This window comes from Elaeis guineensis, chromosome 15 (assembly GCF_000442705.2).
Source record: "Elaeis guineensis isolate ETL-2024a chromosome 15, EG11, whole genome shotgun sequence".
Lineage (NCBI taxonomy): Eukaryota > Viridiplantae > Streptophyta > Magnoliopsida > Arecales > Arecaceae > Elaeis > Elaeis guineensis.
In genome coordinates, this window is record NC_026007.2 from 29224802 (window position 1) to 29242660 (window position 17859).

A 17859-nucleotide genomic window follows, 5' to 3' on the forward strand; every position below is an offset into this window, starting at 1 on the left:
AAGTTTTTCTTTTCCATTATTTAATACAAAACATCGGCAACCAAAGACATGAAAATATGCAATATTTGGTTTTCTTCCTTTCCAAAGTTCATAGGGGGTTTTCTTTAAAAATTGTCTAATTAAAGCATGATTTAAAATGTAACATGCTGTGTTAATAGCTTCTGCCCAAAAATATCTTGGAAGGTTGCTTTCACAAAGCATGGTACGGGCCATTTCTTCTAAGGTTCTATTTTTCCTTTCAACTACCCCATTCTGTTGGGGTGTCCTAGGAGCAGAGAAGTTATGGCCAATTCCATTTTCATCACAAAAATTTTCAAAGTCATGATTTTCAAATTCTGTTCCATGATCACTTCTAATATTTTGAATTGAAAACCCTTTTTCATTAGTGACTTTTCGATGAAATTTAGTGAAAATTTGAAAAGTTTCATTTTTGTGAGCTAAAAAGAAAACCCAAGTAAAACGAGAGTAATCATCTATTATTACAAATCCATATCGTTTTCCTCCTAGACTAGTGGTTCTAGTTGGTCTAAAAAAATCCATATGTAAGAGCTCTAAAGGTCTAGAAGTTGAAACAGTGTTTTTGAATTTAAATGATACTCTAGTTTGTTTACCTAATTGGCATGCATCACAAATTCTATCCTTTTCAAAATTCAGTTTTGGCAAACCGAGAACTAAATCCTTTTTAATTAATTTTGAGAGAGAATGCATGCTAATGTGTGCAAGTCTACGATGCCACAGCCAACTAGTCTCATTTATTTTAGCATTTAAGGAAACTAGGCATTGCATGTCTAATTTAGTTAAATCATTCAAGTCTACCATATAAACATTGCCATGCCTATGTCCTATAAATTTAATGCCATCGTTAATAGGACTCGTCACAATACAAACAGATGATTCAAAACTTACTTTATACCCTTTATCACAGAATTGACTAATGCTAAGTAAGTTATGCTTTAAACCTTTAACTAATAAAACATTCTCAATGTATTTGGAGGGAGTGATACCAATGTTACCTATCCCGATGATCTTTCCTTTGCCATTATCTCCAAAGGTGACCATCCCTCCATCCTTAGCATCAAGCGTGATGAATTGTGATTCATCACCAGTCATGTGTCTCGAGCATCCGCTGTCAAGATACCATTTCCTGTTTCCTTCTTGGGATGCTAGACACACCTGCAAGCAAAGGTCAAGTTTCTGTCTTAGGTACCCAAGCTTTCTTGGGTCCTTTTGGGTTAGTCAGAATAGTTCCTTTTGGAACCCATATTTTCTTTGTGTTTGCATATTTGTTAATAAGACATGTGTATGATTTATGTCCTATCCTACCACAGTTGAAACAAGTAATATTTGTAGACTTGTTACCTGAATAATTAACATAAATATCCTTCAGAAATTTTTGTTTCTTCAGAGGTTTATAGCTAAGTCCAGCCTTATCATATATAGCTTTCTGATTTTCAAGGATCATATTTAGTTTGTTTGAACTTAAGGTGAACTTATCTATTATAGATTTCAGCTTGTTAATTTCATCCTTTAAGTTTTGATTTTCTTGACTCAAGGTGAGTTTTTCAATTGAAAGAATTTCAGCTTGTTTCACTAAGGACTAATTTTCCAATTTCAGTTCTTTATTTTTCTTCCCTAGTTTCTTTAATTCATCAATTGAGTCATAGAATGCTTCATGCAATTCTTCAAATGTGAATTCACTAGTGGATTCAGAAGTTACCTCATTTTCGTGTGCCATCAGGCACAGGTTGGCTTATTCTGTTGAGGTTTCCTCGTCAGAGCTTGAGTCATCACTCGCACTCCAGGTCGCCATCATTGCCTTCTTTTTGAACTTCTTTGGACCTTTCTTCAATTGTGGACATTCGGATCTGAAATGTCCCGGCTTCTTGCACTCGTAGCATATAAGGGGTTGATCTTTCTCCTTTTCTTTGCTTTGATTCCCTTTTATGAATTTTTTTCTCATCCCCTGTTTCCTTTTTCTTAGAAACTTCTTAAATTTTTGGGTGATGAGTGCCATCTCTTCATCCTGTTCTTCATCTTCAGAGTCATCCATTTCATAATCAGGCGAAGTTATGGATTTGAGGGCAATGGTTCTTTTCTTTTTGACTTCATCCTTTTGATGTTGCTTCATGCTAAGTTCATGAGTCATCAAGGATCCAAGAAGCTCTTCTAGAGGTAGAGTGTTCAAGTCCTTTGCTTCTTGGATGGCAGTCACCTTGGCTTCCCAAGTTCTTGGCAATGACCTGAGAACCTTCCTTACAAGTTCACTGTTAGTATAAGATTTGCCAAGACTCTTTAAACTATTGATTATATCAGTAAAATGAGTAAACATAGCAGTTATGGACTCATCATGCTCTATTTTGAACAATTCATATTTATGTACAAGCATGTTTATTTTAGACTCTTTTACTTGATTTGTTCCCTCATGAGTTACTTCTAACCTATCCCATATTTCTTTAGCAGATGCACAAGTAGAAATGCGATTGAATTCACTAGCATCTAGTGCACAATAAAGAACATTCATGGCTTTGGCATTTAATTGTGCCAATTTCTTGTCAATCTCATCCCATTCTTTTTCGGGTTTGGTTGACTCCTCACCATCTATAATCTTGGTGGGTGTGTGAGGACCGTTCACTATGATACTCCACATATCATAGTCGAGTGCTTGTATGAATATCTTCATCCGAGCTTTCCAATAGGTGTAATTAGACCCATTGAAAAGTGGAGGTCGGTTTGTAGATTGCCCCTCGGCTAGAGAAGTACCGACATGGGTTGCCATAGATCTTTGGCTCTTTGATTGTTAGATCAAAGAAGGGCTAGAGCACCAGCTCTGATACCACTTGTTGCCCAGCTATGCAACCCAAGAGGGGGGGTGAATTGGGTTTCTAAAAAATTTTAAGCCCAACAGATTACTTATGAAGAACAAAATAAAGACTTTAATTCAATATTAATTACCTAAAGCAGGAATGCAAGAATATAATAAAGAAATAAAGTGAAGCGATAAAGCACACCACAAACACAAGGATTTATAGTGGTTCGGTGCTAACCTTGCACCTACATCCACTCCCCAAGATCCTACTTGGGAATTTCAATCCACTATCCTTTGTATTCAACCCGAATACAAAACGTCGGAAACTCTGACACTAGCTATCCCAAGCTAGATCACTTATTTCCCGGGTACAAGTAAACCCAAAATACTCCGATTTCAGGTTCGGATCAACCTTTCCTTGTTTTGGAAATCTTCCAAAAATAAGAACAAAAACTCACAAAGAGTTAGAAAATTTTGAGCACAGATTAATACAATAACAGCTCCTTAAATGAGCGAATATAACAATAAAAGCTTTACTCAAATGAAGAACCCCTTTTTCGGATTTTCTCAAAGTGGATGAATGCTTGAATGCTTGAGAAGAGGTTGATTGTTGATTGAAGATCTCTTGAAAGCTTTGAACGATCTCTAGATCAAGGTTGAAACAATAGGCGTGAAGAATTCTCTCCTTGAAAGCTCTTGCTTTTCTCTTTCACACTCTCTCTGGTATATTGTGGATCCTCTCTCTTTTTCTTTTTGGATTTTTCGTTGATCTCAGGCTTTTTCTTGCAAATTTCGGATCCTCTCTTCTGTTCTTCTCATTTTTGATTTCACGTTTGATCCGCTATTTAATCTGCAATTTCTTTCATCATTTTAAGCATTTTGTAGCATTAGAAGCAAGAGAAAACAATTTAGGTAGATAAAGAGCCGTTAGAGCAATTTTAGGAAGCATAAATGGCAATTAAAATGGGCAAAAAAATAGCTGTTGCTGATATTTCCCATCGCAGGGGTCGACTCATGAGTCGACTCATGCATCAGGAGTCGACTCATGAGTCGACTTCTGTTGCACAGACCAGACGGTCTGATTTCTGGATTTTTCGGCTCAAATCAGCAGAGGTCGACTCATGAGTCGACTCATGCCTTGTGGGTCGACTCATGAGTTGACTCACAGGTCGTGCCAAGTCAAAAAATCCAGCGTGCCATGGAAATTTTTTGCGTGCCAATCAGCTCACAGTGCCATGAGTTGACTCATGAGTCGACTCATGCACTTCAAACCTTCATAACTTCAAAAATATAAGTCCAAATACAATAAAATTTTCACCAATAGTTTACAAATCATTTGTTCTATCAAATGATACTATCAAATCAGGATTTTAGTGAAATTATGATTTTGCCCTTGAAGAGCATAAGGACTTTTTCATTTTAAAATTATTTGTATCCCTTCAATCTGCTTTGTAATCATCAAAATCAATCTAGGAGCAACATTATGGTTTCTTCTACTTCAAGTTGGGTATTAGACTCTGACTCGAGTGCTCATATACATACCTCTATGCAGGGTTTGATAGAAAGTAGATGGTTGAGAGAAGGTGACATGATCCTTCAGATCGATAATGGAGTAAAGGTTGCTACAGAGGCCATTGGCACTTACCCTCTCTGATTACTGTCTGGTGTTAGATTAGATTTAAAAGACTGTTATTATATTTTTGTAGCTGGTCAGAATTTAATTTCTGTGTCTGTGCTAGCACAGGAGGGTTTTGAAATTAGTTTCAATAAAAATTTTTGTTCTATTTATTTACAAAATAAATTAGTTGCATGAGATCTTTTAATTGATAGTCTTTATCACTTGCATATTGATGTGAATGTGAACCTAAACAAGCAAATAGTGAGTTCCGTAGGAGACCCAAAGATGAGATTAACCAGAAGTACTTGTGGCACCATAGACTAGGTCATATTGGAGAGGACAGTGTAAATAGACTGGAAAAGGATGGGATCCTTAGCTCTCTTAATCTAGAGTCGTATCCAGCTTGTGAATCCTGCCTTCAAAGAAAAATGGCCAAGTTACCCTTTATAGGATATGGAAAAAGGGCCACAGAGTTACTTGTCCTAGTATACACCGATGTGTGTGGGCCATTTGATGTGCAGGTCAGGGGTGGTTACAACTACTTCATTACCTTTACCGATGTATTGTCTACGTATGGATATATGTATCTCATAAAACATAAGTTTGAGGTCTTTGAAAAGTTCAAAGAATTCAGGCATGAAGTAGAAAAGTAGACAGGCAAACCCATTAAAGTTCTTCGATCTGATCGAGGAGGTGAATACCTTAGTCGGAAATTTTTGAGATATCTTAAGAACAACGGCATAGTCTCTCAGTGGACCCCTCTTGGAACACCTCAACTCAATGGGGTATTCGAAAGGAGGAACAGGACCCTATTGGATATGGTCAGGTCCATGATGAGCTTCACTGATCTATCCTTATTTCTTTGGGGATGTGCCTTGTTAACTGCCATTCACTTATTGAATAGGATTCCATCAAAGTCTATTCCTACCACACTATATGAGATATGGTTCAGTAAGAAGTCGAGTCTGGGTTATCTTAAGACTTGAAGATGTCCAGCCTATGTCAAGAGATAGATGGAGGAAAAGTTGGAGGATAGATCTATTATAGCTCGCTTTATAGGGTACCCAAAAGAATTCATGGGATACTACTTCTACTTTTCACAAGATCACAATGTGATTGTGAGTCGAAATACCGTGTTCTTAGAAAAATAGTTTATCCAGTATGGTGGCAGTGGGAGGTTAGTGAAACTCGAAAAGGTCTCTAAAGAGTCTAGAGCTATAGATCGTCTGGAACCCATAGTCCATGAGCCAGTAGTTGATGTTTCTCAGCCACCTCGTAGATCTAGCAGGATCTCCCGACCTCTTGAAAGGTACATGGGTATGCTTACAGAAAAAGTAAAGAAAATATTCCTTATGGGAGATAGGGGTCATGGTGATGATCCCAATACTTTTGACGAGGCAATGTCTGACATCGATTCTGAGAAATAGTTAGATGCTATGAAGTCAGAAATTAACTCGATACACTTGAACCAAATCTGGACTTTAGTGGATCCACCTGAAAGTATTGTACCTATTGGATGTAAATAGATCTACAAAAGGAAGATAGATACTGATGGTAAGGTAGAGACCTATAAAGTTAGGCTTGTGGCTAAAGGTTATAGTCAGTGCGAGGGCATTGACAATTAGAAATCTTTCTCATCCGTAGCCATATTAAAATTCATCCACACTTTGCTTGCTGTTGCATCTTACTATGATTATGAAATCTGACAGATAGATATGAAAACTACCTTCCTGAATAGATATCTTGAGAAAGATATCTATATGGAGCAGCCTATAGGTCTCACATCCGGTAATGGTGATCACAGAGTTTGCAAGCTGCAAAAATTCATATACGGATTAAAGCAGGCTTCTCAAAGTTGGAACCATCATTTTGATGAGGCAATCAAATCATTTGATTTTATCAAAAATGAAGAGGAACCTTGTGTATATAAGAGAGTCAGTGGGAGTGCAATCACCTTCCTCGTACTGTATGTGGATGATATTCTCCTCATTGGGAATGATATTTCCATGCTGACCACTGTCAAAAGATGGTTGTCCAAAGAATTCTCTATGAAAGACCTAGGGGAAGCATCCTATATTCTTAGAATAAAAGTCTATAGGGATAGACCTAAACGGATGCTTGGCCTATCACAAAAGCTGTACATAGAGAAGGTGCTAAAGAGGTTCAATATGAAAAACTCCAAGAGATGTCTTTTATCTCTTAAGCATAATATTCATCTCTCCAAGATGATGTGTCCGACCACATCTGAGGAGATTCAGTGCATGAGTAGGATTTCTTATGCTTCGGCAATAGAAAGTCTCATGTATGTCGTGCTATGTACTCGACCTGATATTGCCCTTATTGTGAGTGTCACGAGCAGAAATCAGTCGAATCTGGATGAGGAGCACTGGATAGCTGTGAAGAACATCCTTAAGTACTTAAAAAGAACTAAGGATCTATTCTTGATCTTTGGAGGTGATTCTGAGTTGCGATTCGAGGGTGTATTCTTGTTCGATTTACTAGAAAGGTTTTGAGTAATCGATCAAAAGAGGCTGAGTGTGCTATAGATGTGCAAGAAGATTTCTGATTTTAATGTTAGTTGTAGAACTAGATGTCATATCATGACACAGTACTACAAAGATAATGGTACCATAGCCCTTGCTAAGAAGCCAAAGTCTCACCAGAAGTCCAAACACATAGAGCACCGATATATACTACCTCATATCGAGGTGCGAAGAGTAGACTCTATAAAAAATACGACAGACTCACTGACTAAGCAGTTGAGCCAACCCAAAAATAGAAGTCCACCTTGAAAAGATGAGACTTAGATTTATGGCCAATTGGCTTTAATCCAAATGGGAGATTGTTAGATGTATGTCCTAGAAGCCAATATGGCTGACACATTGTAATATATCTAGGACATAATTTTATATTTAATATATTGATATGATCAATAAAAGGGATAGGTTCTTTTTTATTCAAGTATAATGTATCCTTGAATTATCCATGGAATTAGTTTCAATACATATTCTCAAAGTGTTGAGAATTAGAGACATGAATTTAATTCCTAAAGGCTCCCGATCATAGGATCATTATGAGGGTGATGATAGATCTGGATAAACTAGTACACAAATCACTTCTTTCAGGATAGATGGGTCTCTAATCTACTGTGTAGAGACAAAAAGCGATAAGTACGGATGGTTGTTAGAGAACAACTAGCACTGAACGTGACTATAAGATAGATCACTTGGATTTTTATTCAACCATCAGTAATTGTCTCGATACTGTAGTTGTGTGACCAATCCTTTGACTTGAGATGGTACTACTACTCACAGTGAGGCTGTTGGAGTTTGATTGACACATAAACATGGGTCTCAATAAGCCCTTGTAGTGAATGTTGGTGACAGTTGATCCACTATAGGAGTGGGGTGCGCATCAAGATAGGATCTATCGATCTTGATGGAGAGAAGTAGTCCTATGAGATTTGAGAGGCTAAGTCCAATAGTCTGTGGCTACAGTAGTGTGATTGATGGAAAAAAATTTGCACAGAAGTCAGAACTAGACTTGAGCTAATTAATCTATTATATGACTGATGTTGAGATTTGATGATTTATCCATGACCACCATCTAGTTGGGACTCACGATAGAGAGACTAAATCACAAGTTAACTATACTTAAAGGTTCATTTCAATTCTATTGGATTGCCACTACATACTGTTAGGTGTCACTGGTGGATTGTGAGAGCTCACTAAAATTATTTTGGATCAACAATCCTTGCTAAGTTAGAGTGGAATTGTTCCGATCTATTGAAAAGAGTTTCAATGATATAATGATAGAGATTATTGTAAATCTTACTATCAGATAGAATTGAACTTATGGGGTCACACAACAAATAGATTAGGCCAGAAATAAGAAATTGAGCTTATGAAGTGTCAATTGGGTTTAGAGAAACACATTGGGTTCATGGTAACCTTGCTAGCACATGGTTAGACCCAATTCCTCTTTCCATTAGGATTATTTATCTGATAAGATAATTCTAACTTATGAAGAGAAAAATCAACTTTTTTCTTGTAGGATCTTCCAGATCTAATGAGATCTGGGGTGAAATATTTTTTTAAAAAAAATTATCCTACTTTACTTTAGATCTAAGATCTATTAGATCTGATTTTTATTTTTTGACATTTAATCTAAAATTAAATCTAAAACTTAAGGATTAAAGAAATACCTCTAGGGTAACTAGATTACCCTGTAGATGATCGCAGCAACACCCGAGGTTCTAAAATAGCCATGCAATCGCCTAGCCTCTACCGGTATCCACTTGAGTAAGATCTAGATTATCTTCTCCTTGCAAATCTTTGCTCCAAAAATCAGATCTAGATCTGATCCGCAAGATCTTCAAAAGATCTTCTGAAGCTGGAGCAGCAGCTTCTCGACAAATCCCTATAGCCTTCTGATCAGAGAGCCACCACATCTTGGACAAGCACCAGATGGATGCCCAACCTCTTGGACATAAAGAGGGGAGGGAGAGGAGCAGAGGGGGCATAGAGAAGTGGAGGGGTTTCACATTTTTACTGGGTATTAGTAGATTCTCTAAACCCTAGGCACAGACAGGGTTTAAATAGATCCTGCTGCGCCATGCAGTGCCACATCATTCGACCAATCAAAAAATTTCAATTAATTTTGGAAAAATTTTGATTGATGGAGTGATATCATCTGATCATATCAAATAATAACTCCATCAAACCCTCCTACTATTGGTGCCAACACTGGATAAACACAGTGAGATTGGCACCCAACAGTTTGAGTCAATCAAGGCATAGAGTCCTCATCTCATGGGACTCTATCCTTATCCACTTGGGGCGCACGCCATATCTGATTATGGTGCTCACTTTGAGAGTAAAATTAGTAGGTGGATACTCTATAAAAACTCTCCAATGACCTCTTGCTAAGTATCCTGCAGTCCAAGGTCCATGGGTCAACGTTTGACCGATGTCCTAAAATAAAAATGACAGGTGACAGGAATTGACAGGTGTTGTCTTAAATTCATCTCATGAATCAAGACAAGACTTTTTTGAGCTAGACTGACTCTAGTCAGACTGAGAGAAACCTTCTCAAGGTTCTCTGGATGAGTCAAATCATATTTGGCTCAGTCGAGATAGAAAAGATTACACAAGGAGAAAGTTAGGCTCAATCATGTGCTAGCACGATTTTCTAGAACCTAATTGGATCTAATCCAAATCAATCGAACTGGACTAGCTCAATTGATGACATCCAGACCCTAACTCTTGTTTGTGTGATCTAGTTAGGTTCATTTTCGTATGGTAATGAGACATGTCGTGATCTCATCATCGACATCATCGAAACTCCTTTCGATGGACCAGAACTCTTCTGATTCAGATAATTAGAATGATCGATCATCAAGATCTTTCTAATTGCTTCCAAAATCTACCAATGACACCTAGCAGTATATGGTGGCAACCCATCAGAAATAAAGATGAACCTCTCGGTGCAGCTACCTATGTGATTGAGTTCTTCTATTATGAGTCCCGACTGAATTAGGGTTAAGGTGAACTCGTCAAACCCAACATCAGTCATATGAATCAATCGATTGTCCGAGTCTGATGTGAAACCCCAATGAAAACCTTTTTTCCATTATTTCACTCCACCATAGCCATAGGCTTAAGGACTCGATCTTTCGATCATCATAGGACTACTCCTCTCATCTATCGAGGTTGATAAATCCCATCTTGATGCAATCTGGTTCCTATAATGAATATGCTATAGCCAACATACACCTCAGAGTTTCGAATGGCTATGAGATCGAGTTATGATGTAGTCAAACTATAACACACTCAAGGTGAACTGTCGATACATCTCAGATCAAAGAACTAGACACACAGCTGCAGCATCTAGCTAGTCATCGACGAGAAGGTAGACTTCCTTATGACTGCTCGAGGTGGTCACGCTCAGTAATCTCATTCTCAATGAGTACCTGTACTCTCGCTCTGGTGTCTCTACACCATAGACTCAAGATACATCTACTCTAAAAAATGATCGTACACCAATTTTTTGGATCGATCATCATCCTCGTGATGATCCTATGGTCAGGAGCTGTTTATGAGTTAGTTATGTAAATTCATACCTTAAATTTTCAACTCTTGAAAATATGAATTAATATTCTTACTAACTCAAAGGATGTATCACAGACATAATGTACACAATGTGATAGTAGAATAGCTCTTTTATTCATTTATAGTTAAAATTATAAATTTGTCCTTACATTTGTACAGAAATGTGTCAGCCAATCTGGCATCTAGGGCACACATCTAACAAACTCCTACTTGACCTAATGCCAATTGACTACATATCTAAGTCCCATCTTCTCAAGGTGGGCTTCAATCTTCTGCTGGCCTAATGACTTTGTCAGTGGGTCTGCCACATTGTCTGTGGAGTCGACTCTCTTAACCTCGACATAACCTTTTTCGAGGTAATCACGGATCAGATGGAATCGCCGCTCGATATGCTTAGACTTCTGGTGAGACTTTGGCTCCTTAGCTAGGACTATGGTGCCATTATTATCGTAGTAAAGAGGGATGGCATTCGATGAGATCACTCCAAGCTCTGTGGCAAACTTCTTATACCAGAATATCTCTTTCGTAGCTTCTGATGCAGCAATATACTCTGCCTCCATGGTGGAATCAGCAATCACCATCTGCTTGGAACTCTTCCAGCTGACTGCACCACCATTGCAAATGAACAGACTCCCAGATGATGACTTTCGATCATCTATATCAGATATAAAGTCTAAGTCTGTAACTCCCTGAACTTGGAGTTCTCCATTCTCAAAGACTAGAAACATATCCTTAGTCCTTCTCAAGTACTTAAGGATACATTTCATAGAAGTCTAGTGCTCTTTGCCTAGATTCGACTGATATTTGCTTGTGACACTCACAACATGGGCTATATCAGGTCGTGTACATAGCATGGCATACATGAGGCTCCCTATTGCCAAAGCATAAGGGATCTTGCTCATACATTCAATCTCCTCAGGTGTGCTAGGGCACATCTTCTTGGAGAGATGAATGCCATGTCTAAAGGGTACTAAACCTCTTTTGGAGTTTTTCATACTAAACCTTTTTAGCACCTCCTCTATGTACATCTTTTGTGAAAGTCTCAGCATCCTATTTGGTCTATCTCTATAACCTTAATACCCAGTATAAAGGATGCCTCTCTTATATCTTTCATAGAGAACTCAGACAACCATATTTTGACTGAGATCAACATGAAAATATCATTCTCAATCAGGAGGATGTCATCTACGTACAGTATGAGGAAGACAACTACGCTCCCACTGATCTTCTTGAACACACATGGTTCCTTCTCGTTCTTAATGAAACCAAATATTTTGATCACATCATTGAAATAAGTATTCCAGCTCCGAGATGCTTGCTTAAGTCCATAAATGGATCTTTGCAGTTTGCAGACCTTGTGATCATCATCACTGGATGTGAAACCAAGCGGCTGTTCCATATAGATATCTTCCTCAAGATATCCATTTAAGAATGCCATTTTCACATCCATCTGTCATATTTCATAATCGAAATAGGCTGCAACAGCAAGCAATGTGCGGATGGATTTTAGCATGGCTACGGATGAAAAGGTATCCTGGTAGTCAATGCTTTCGTGCTGACTATAACCTTTCGCGACGAGCCTAGCCTTGAATATCTCCACATTCCCATCTGCACCTATTTTTCTCTTGAAGATCTATTTACACCTAATAGGTACAATACCTTCAGGTGGATCTACCAAGGTCCTGACTTGGTTTGAGTGCATCGAGTCAATTTCTGATCTCATTGCCTCTAACCATTTCTCAGAGTCGATATCTGATATCGCCTCGTCATAGGTCTTGGGGTCATCACCATGAGCCCCATTTTTTGTGAGGAATATTTTCTCTACTTCCTCTTGTATAGTATCTAAGTACCTTTCAGGAGGATGGGAAATCCTAGTCTATCTATGAGGTGGAGGAGGTTGTGTTAGGACTGGTTCTAATTGATTTGGTTCCTCAGATTTTTTAGCTCGTTGCTCTTGGGAGACATTCTCCTTGAGCTTAATTATTCTTCCGATGCCACCATCTTTAATAAACTATTTTTTAAGAAAAATAGTATGTCGATTCATAATCACATTGTGATCTTTTAGAATATAAAAATAGTATCCTAATGACTCTTTAGGATATCCTATGAACCAAGCTCTAAAAGACCTAAACTCTAACTTATCCGCCTACTGTCTCTTGACATGAGCTGGACAACCCCAAATTCTGAAATGACTCAGACTTGACTTCTTACCATGCCATATCTCATACGGTGTGGTAGGAACGGTTTTAGAGGAAACCCTATTCAATACATATATTACTGTCATGAGACAATGTCCCCAAAGAAACTCAAGAAGGTCTGTGAAGCTCATCATGGAACAGACCATATTTAATAGGATCCGATTCTTCTATTCTGAAATCCTGTTGAGTTGTGGCATTCCAGGTGGAGTCCATTGAGAGACTATGCCATTATCCTTAAGATAGTCTAGGAACTTTCGACTAAAGTATTCACCTCCTCGATCTGATCGAAGAACCTTAATGGGCTTTTCTGTTTATTTTTCTACCTCATGTCTGAATTCTTTGAACTTTTCAAAGGCTTCAGACTTGTGTTTCATTAGAAACACATACCCGTATCTAGACATATCATCGGTGAAGGTAATGAAGTAGACATAGTTGCCTCTAGCCGACATATCAAATGGGCCGCACACATCCGTATGTACTAGGGCAAGTAGGTCTGTGGCCTTTTTCCCATGTTCCACAAAAGGAAGCTTGGTCATTTTGCCTTGAAGGTATGATTCACAAACTGGATATGACTCGAAAGTCAACAAACTCAATAGCCCAAATTTCTCCAATTTATTAACCCAGTCTTCCGCTATATGACCTAACCTTAGGTGCCACAGATACCTATCATTTAGACTATCTCTAGGCCTTTTAATTCCCATGGCATTCACATTTTGCTTGATATGAAATACAGATACATCAATATGTAGCTGATAGAGACCATTAATAAGAAAACTTTTTGCAACTTTATTATTTTCATAAAATATGTTACAATGGTCCTTATGAAAGCTAATCACATAGCCTTCTTGTGCTAAACATGAAACATAAATCAAATTCCTGCTTGCTGCAGGCACATAATAACAGTCTCTAAGAACTAATTCTAATCCTAATGGTAATTACAGAGGATAGGTTCCTACAGCCATGATAGCAACTCTTGCTCCGTTCTCAATGCGTAGGATCATATCCCTATCCCTCAGTCTCCTGCTCTCCTCAAGATTCTACATAGAAGTACACAAATGAGCACTAAAACCAGAGTCAAGTACCCAACTGGATGCAGAGGAAATCATAAGATTAGATTCTACAATAAGCATTCCTCTAGAAGGACCATCTTTCTTGTTCTTCAGGGTGGCCAGGTATTGAGGACAGTTTCGCTTTCAATGGCTGTCTGAATTGCAGTGAAAATATTTTTCCTTTTCAGCAGCCTTCTTCTTCGGTTCTGTCTTCTTCTTCTTTCCATCCACCTTCTGCTTCTTCGTAGACTTCTTACTTTTTCTTGGAAGAAGTCCGCTCCACAGTAAGGACTGAGCCTTTGAAAGAAAGCTCAGCCGTAACCAACATGTTCATTAACTCAGCCAAGGTACACTGCATCTTATGCATATGGAAGTTCATGATAAACTGACCATATGCATCAGACAAGGATTGAAGGATCACATCAATATGAAAATTCCTATCTAAGATGACACCGAGCTTCTTAAGCTCCTTAAGGTCCTTGATCATTGTCAAACAATGATCTTGGACTGACTGCCCATCACGTATTTTAGTCTTAAAAAGTCTTTGGCAGACTTGATACTTGGCTGCGTGACTTTGTTCACCAAACAACTCTTGTAGGTGAGCCAACATTTGGCGGGTAGTCATAATATTCTCATGCTGGTGCTGCAAGTCATCAGACATTGCACCCAACATGTAGTACCTAGCTTTGTTATCTTCATCCATCCACTTTTCCAAAGACGCTCTCTGTTCAGCAGTCGGACGTGCTGGCATGGCAGGTGGGTTCTGGTCCAAGACATGAGTCAGTTTCTCGAAATTCAAAATAATTCTGTAGTTCCTCAACCAGTCCTTGAAATTAGGTCCAGTCAATCTGTGGGTGTCTAGTATTTTGATCAGGGGGTTGGACGCAGACATATTTCTTGTAGAGAGTCAAAAGTTTCTAGTTAGATTTTGTAATCAGACTAACCAATTTGTTTAGGGATTTTATTTTTAAATAAATTAGGCTCCCACTATTTTCTCAGATCCCTACACTCCCTAGGTAGAGATGTGAAAATCTCCGTGATTAGTGATTTCTAGTGGGTGGTGCGGTCTCACCGACTGGCTCATCACCTCACCTAACAGTTATTGGTGATGGATCAATCGATGAGTGGACAACTCTTGTCCAATAATTCTCTAATCATGGTGCACCCAAAACTTGAACTCTAATTTATGAAGCTCACCATGTCCGGAATATTGCTCCAATCCTTAGTTAAGTCAGACCCACCATTTGCACGAACTAGATTTCTGATTGAGTCCCTCACCGTATCTGAAATATTGAGCACAACCCATTCTCTAATCCATAGCATCCAATGCCTAATGGACATGGTTGCATCTTCTCGGTGCAACTGAACTACTGTAACCAACCGAGAACAATCAACCCCGGGAAGGGCCCGCACATCCACAATGGTAGAAGACCTTAGACTTAATATTTTTTTAGGAAGATTTAATTTAGGTCTCATTAAACTTGACTTGACATAGTCATAATAATTATGACTAACCTAGTGGCATGGGTTAGCTCAAATTGTTAGTCACCTCAAATCAGAATGGGTCAACACATATGGCCAGGTAAGTGAGATCGAAGGAAGGGATATGCCATTAACTCGATAAGAATGCATTCGAGTCGAGTAGCTTCCAATTAAAAACCATTCGATCATATCTGCCCAACTTATCTTAGACACTAAATTATCGAACCAGAACCAATTGGGTTAGCCTACAATCCAAACTCTAACCACTGAGCCAAATTAGGTCTTAACTTGATCGAGTCACATCTAAATGTGATTCGACCTTGACCTAGACTTAATCCTATTAGGCTGGTCAATTATTAGCTTTCATAATCCTACCTAACCAACTTTTGATTCGATTTGATCAACCGTTAGACCTAATTGAGCTACCCAAGCCCGAACCCAATTTTATGAAAATGACTTAGATCTGAAATTTTCAATTTTAGACCTAATTTAATTTTATAAGCTTAATAAATTAATTAAGTCTTGGGTTCATAAATAAAATATGAAAATAAATTCTAGGGTTTCAGGATCTACGATTTTACAGAAAAGTAAATTTTGATTTCTGATTAAGGATGAATGCGCAGCACCCCTACACACCATAAGAACACCCCATTGAATGAGAGGAGAGGGTCTTAAACCCTATTTTATTCTTATGACCAGATGGCCATGAAGAACATCTTAATCAAAAATATTAATTTAACTACAAAACTAGTTAGATCTAAATTTACATATCTCATATACAATTTAAGATCTAACTAATACATGCTTTGCATACATCTCATGTATCAAAAATTGATCTAATTAACATGCTTTCAGATCTGATACATCACATGTAATATCTAAAAAATAGAATTTAAATTGAACTATTCAAAATAAAAACTATTCTAGACAAGTTACTAGAACAATTTTACAATTAGTCTAGGCATACAACAGATCAATTTTATGAATTAATTAAATTTTATTTTTTATTTTTTGATTCGAATATAATATTTATAATATCAAAAAAATAAAGAATAAATTAGATCTAATTTATATTTTAATTATATTAAAATATAAAACTATAAGACTATTCATAGATTAAACTACTCCTAGTCTAGTCATGCATCTCATACATGTTAGATCTACTTAGATTTAATTTTAAATTTTTTAATTTTAGATTCAATCATATCTGATGTGACATCTGAAATTCATTAATATCAAATAAATAAAAATAAAAATTAGATCTAAATTAGATCTGAAATAGAGCCATCAATCTGGCTCTGATACCAGTTGAAGGGAAGAACCGACTTTTTTCTTGTAGGATCTTCCAGATCTAATGAGATCTGGGGTGGAATATTTTTTTAAAAAAAATTATCCTACTTTATTTTAGATCTATGATCTATTAGATCTGATTTTTATTATTTAATATTAAATCTAAAATTAAATCTAAAACTTGAGGATTAGAGAAATACCTCTAGGGTAACTAGATTACCCTGTAGATGATCGCAGCAACGCCCGAAGTTCTAAAATATCCATGCAGTCGCCTGGCCTCTATCAGTATCCACTCAAATAGGATCTGGATCATCTTCTCCTTGCAAATTTTTACTCTAAAAATTAGATCTAGATTTGATCTACAAGATCTTCAAAAGATCTTCTGAAGCTGGAGCAGCAGCTTCTCGACAAATCCCTGTAGCCTTCTGATCAGGGAGCCACCACACCTTGGACAAGCACCAGATGAATGCCCAACCTCTTGGACATGAAGAGGGGAGGGAGAGGAGCAGAGGGGGTATGAATAAGTGGAGGGGTTTTATGTTTTTGCTGGGTATTAAGCAGATTCTCTAAACCCTAGGCACAGACAGGGTTTAGATAGACCCTGCTGCACCATGCAGTGCCATATCATTCGACCAATCAAAAAATTCTAATTAATTCTGAAAAAATTTTGATTAGTGGAGTGATGTTATCTGATAATATCAGATAATAATCCCATCAAACCCTCCTATTGTTGGCACCAACACTGGATAAACACAGTGAGATTGGTGCCCAATAGTTTGAGTCGATTAAGGCATAGAGTCCTCATCTCATGGGACTCTATCCTTATCCACTTGGGAAGCACGCCATATCTGATTATGGCACCCACTTTGAGGGTAAAATTAGTAGGTGGACACTCCACAAAAACTCTCCAATGATCTCTTGCTAAGTGGCCTTCAGTCCAAGATCCATGGGGCAACGTTTGACCGATGTCCTAAAATGAAAATGGCAGGTGACAAAAATTGATAGGTGTTGTCTTAAATTCATCTCATGAATCAAGACAAGACTTTTCTAAGCTGGACTGGCTCTAGTCAGACTGAGAGAAACCTTCTCAAGATTCTCTGGGTGAGTCAAATCACATTTGGCTCAGTCGAGATAGAAAAGATTACACGAGGAGAAAGTTAGGCTCAATCATGTGCTAGCACGATTTCCTTAAACCTAATTGAATCTAATCTAAATCAATCGAACTGGGCTAGCTCAATTGATGACATCTAGACCCTAACTCTTATTTGTGTGACCCAGTGAGGTTCATTTTCATATGGTAATGAGA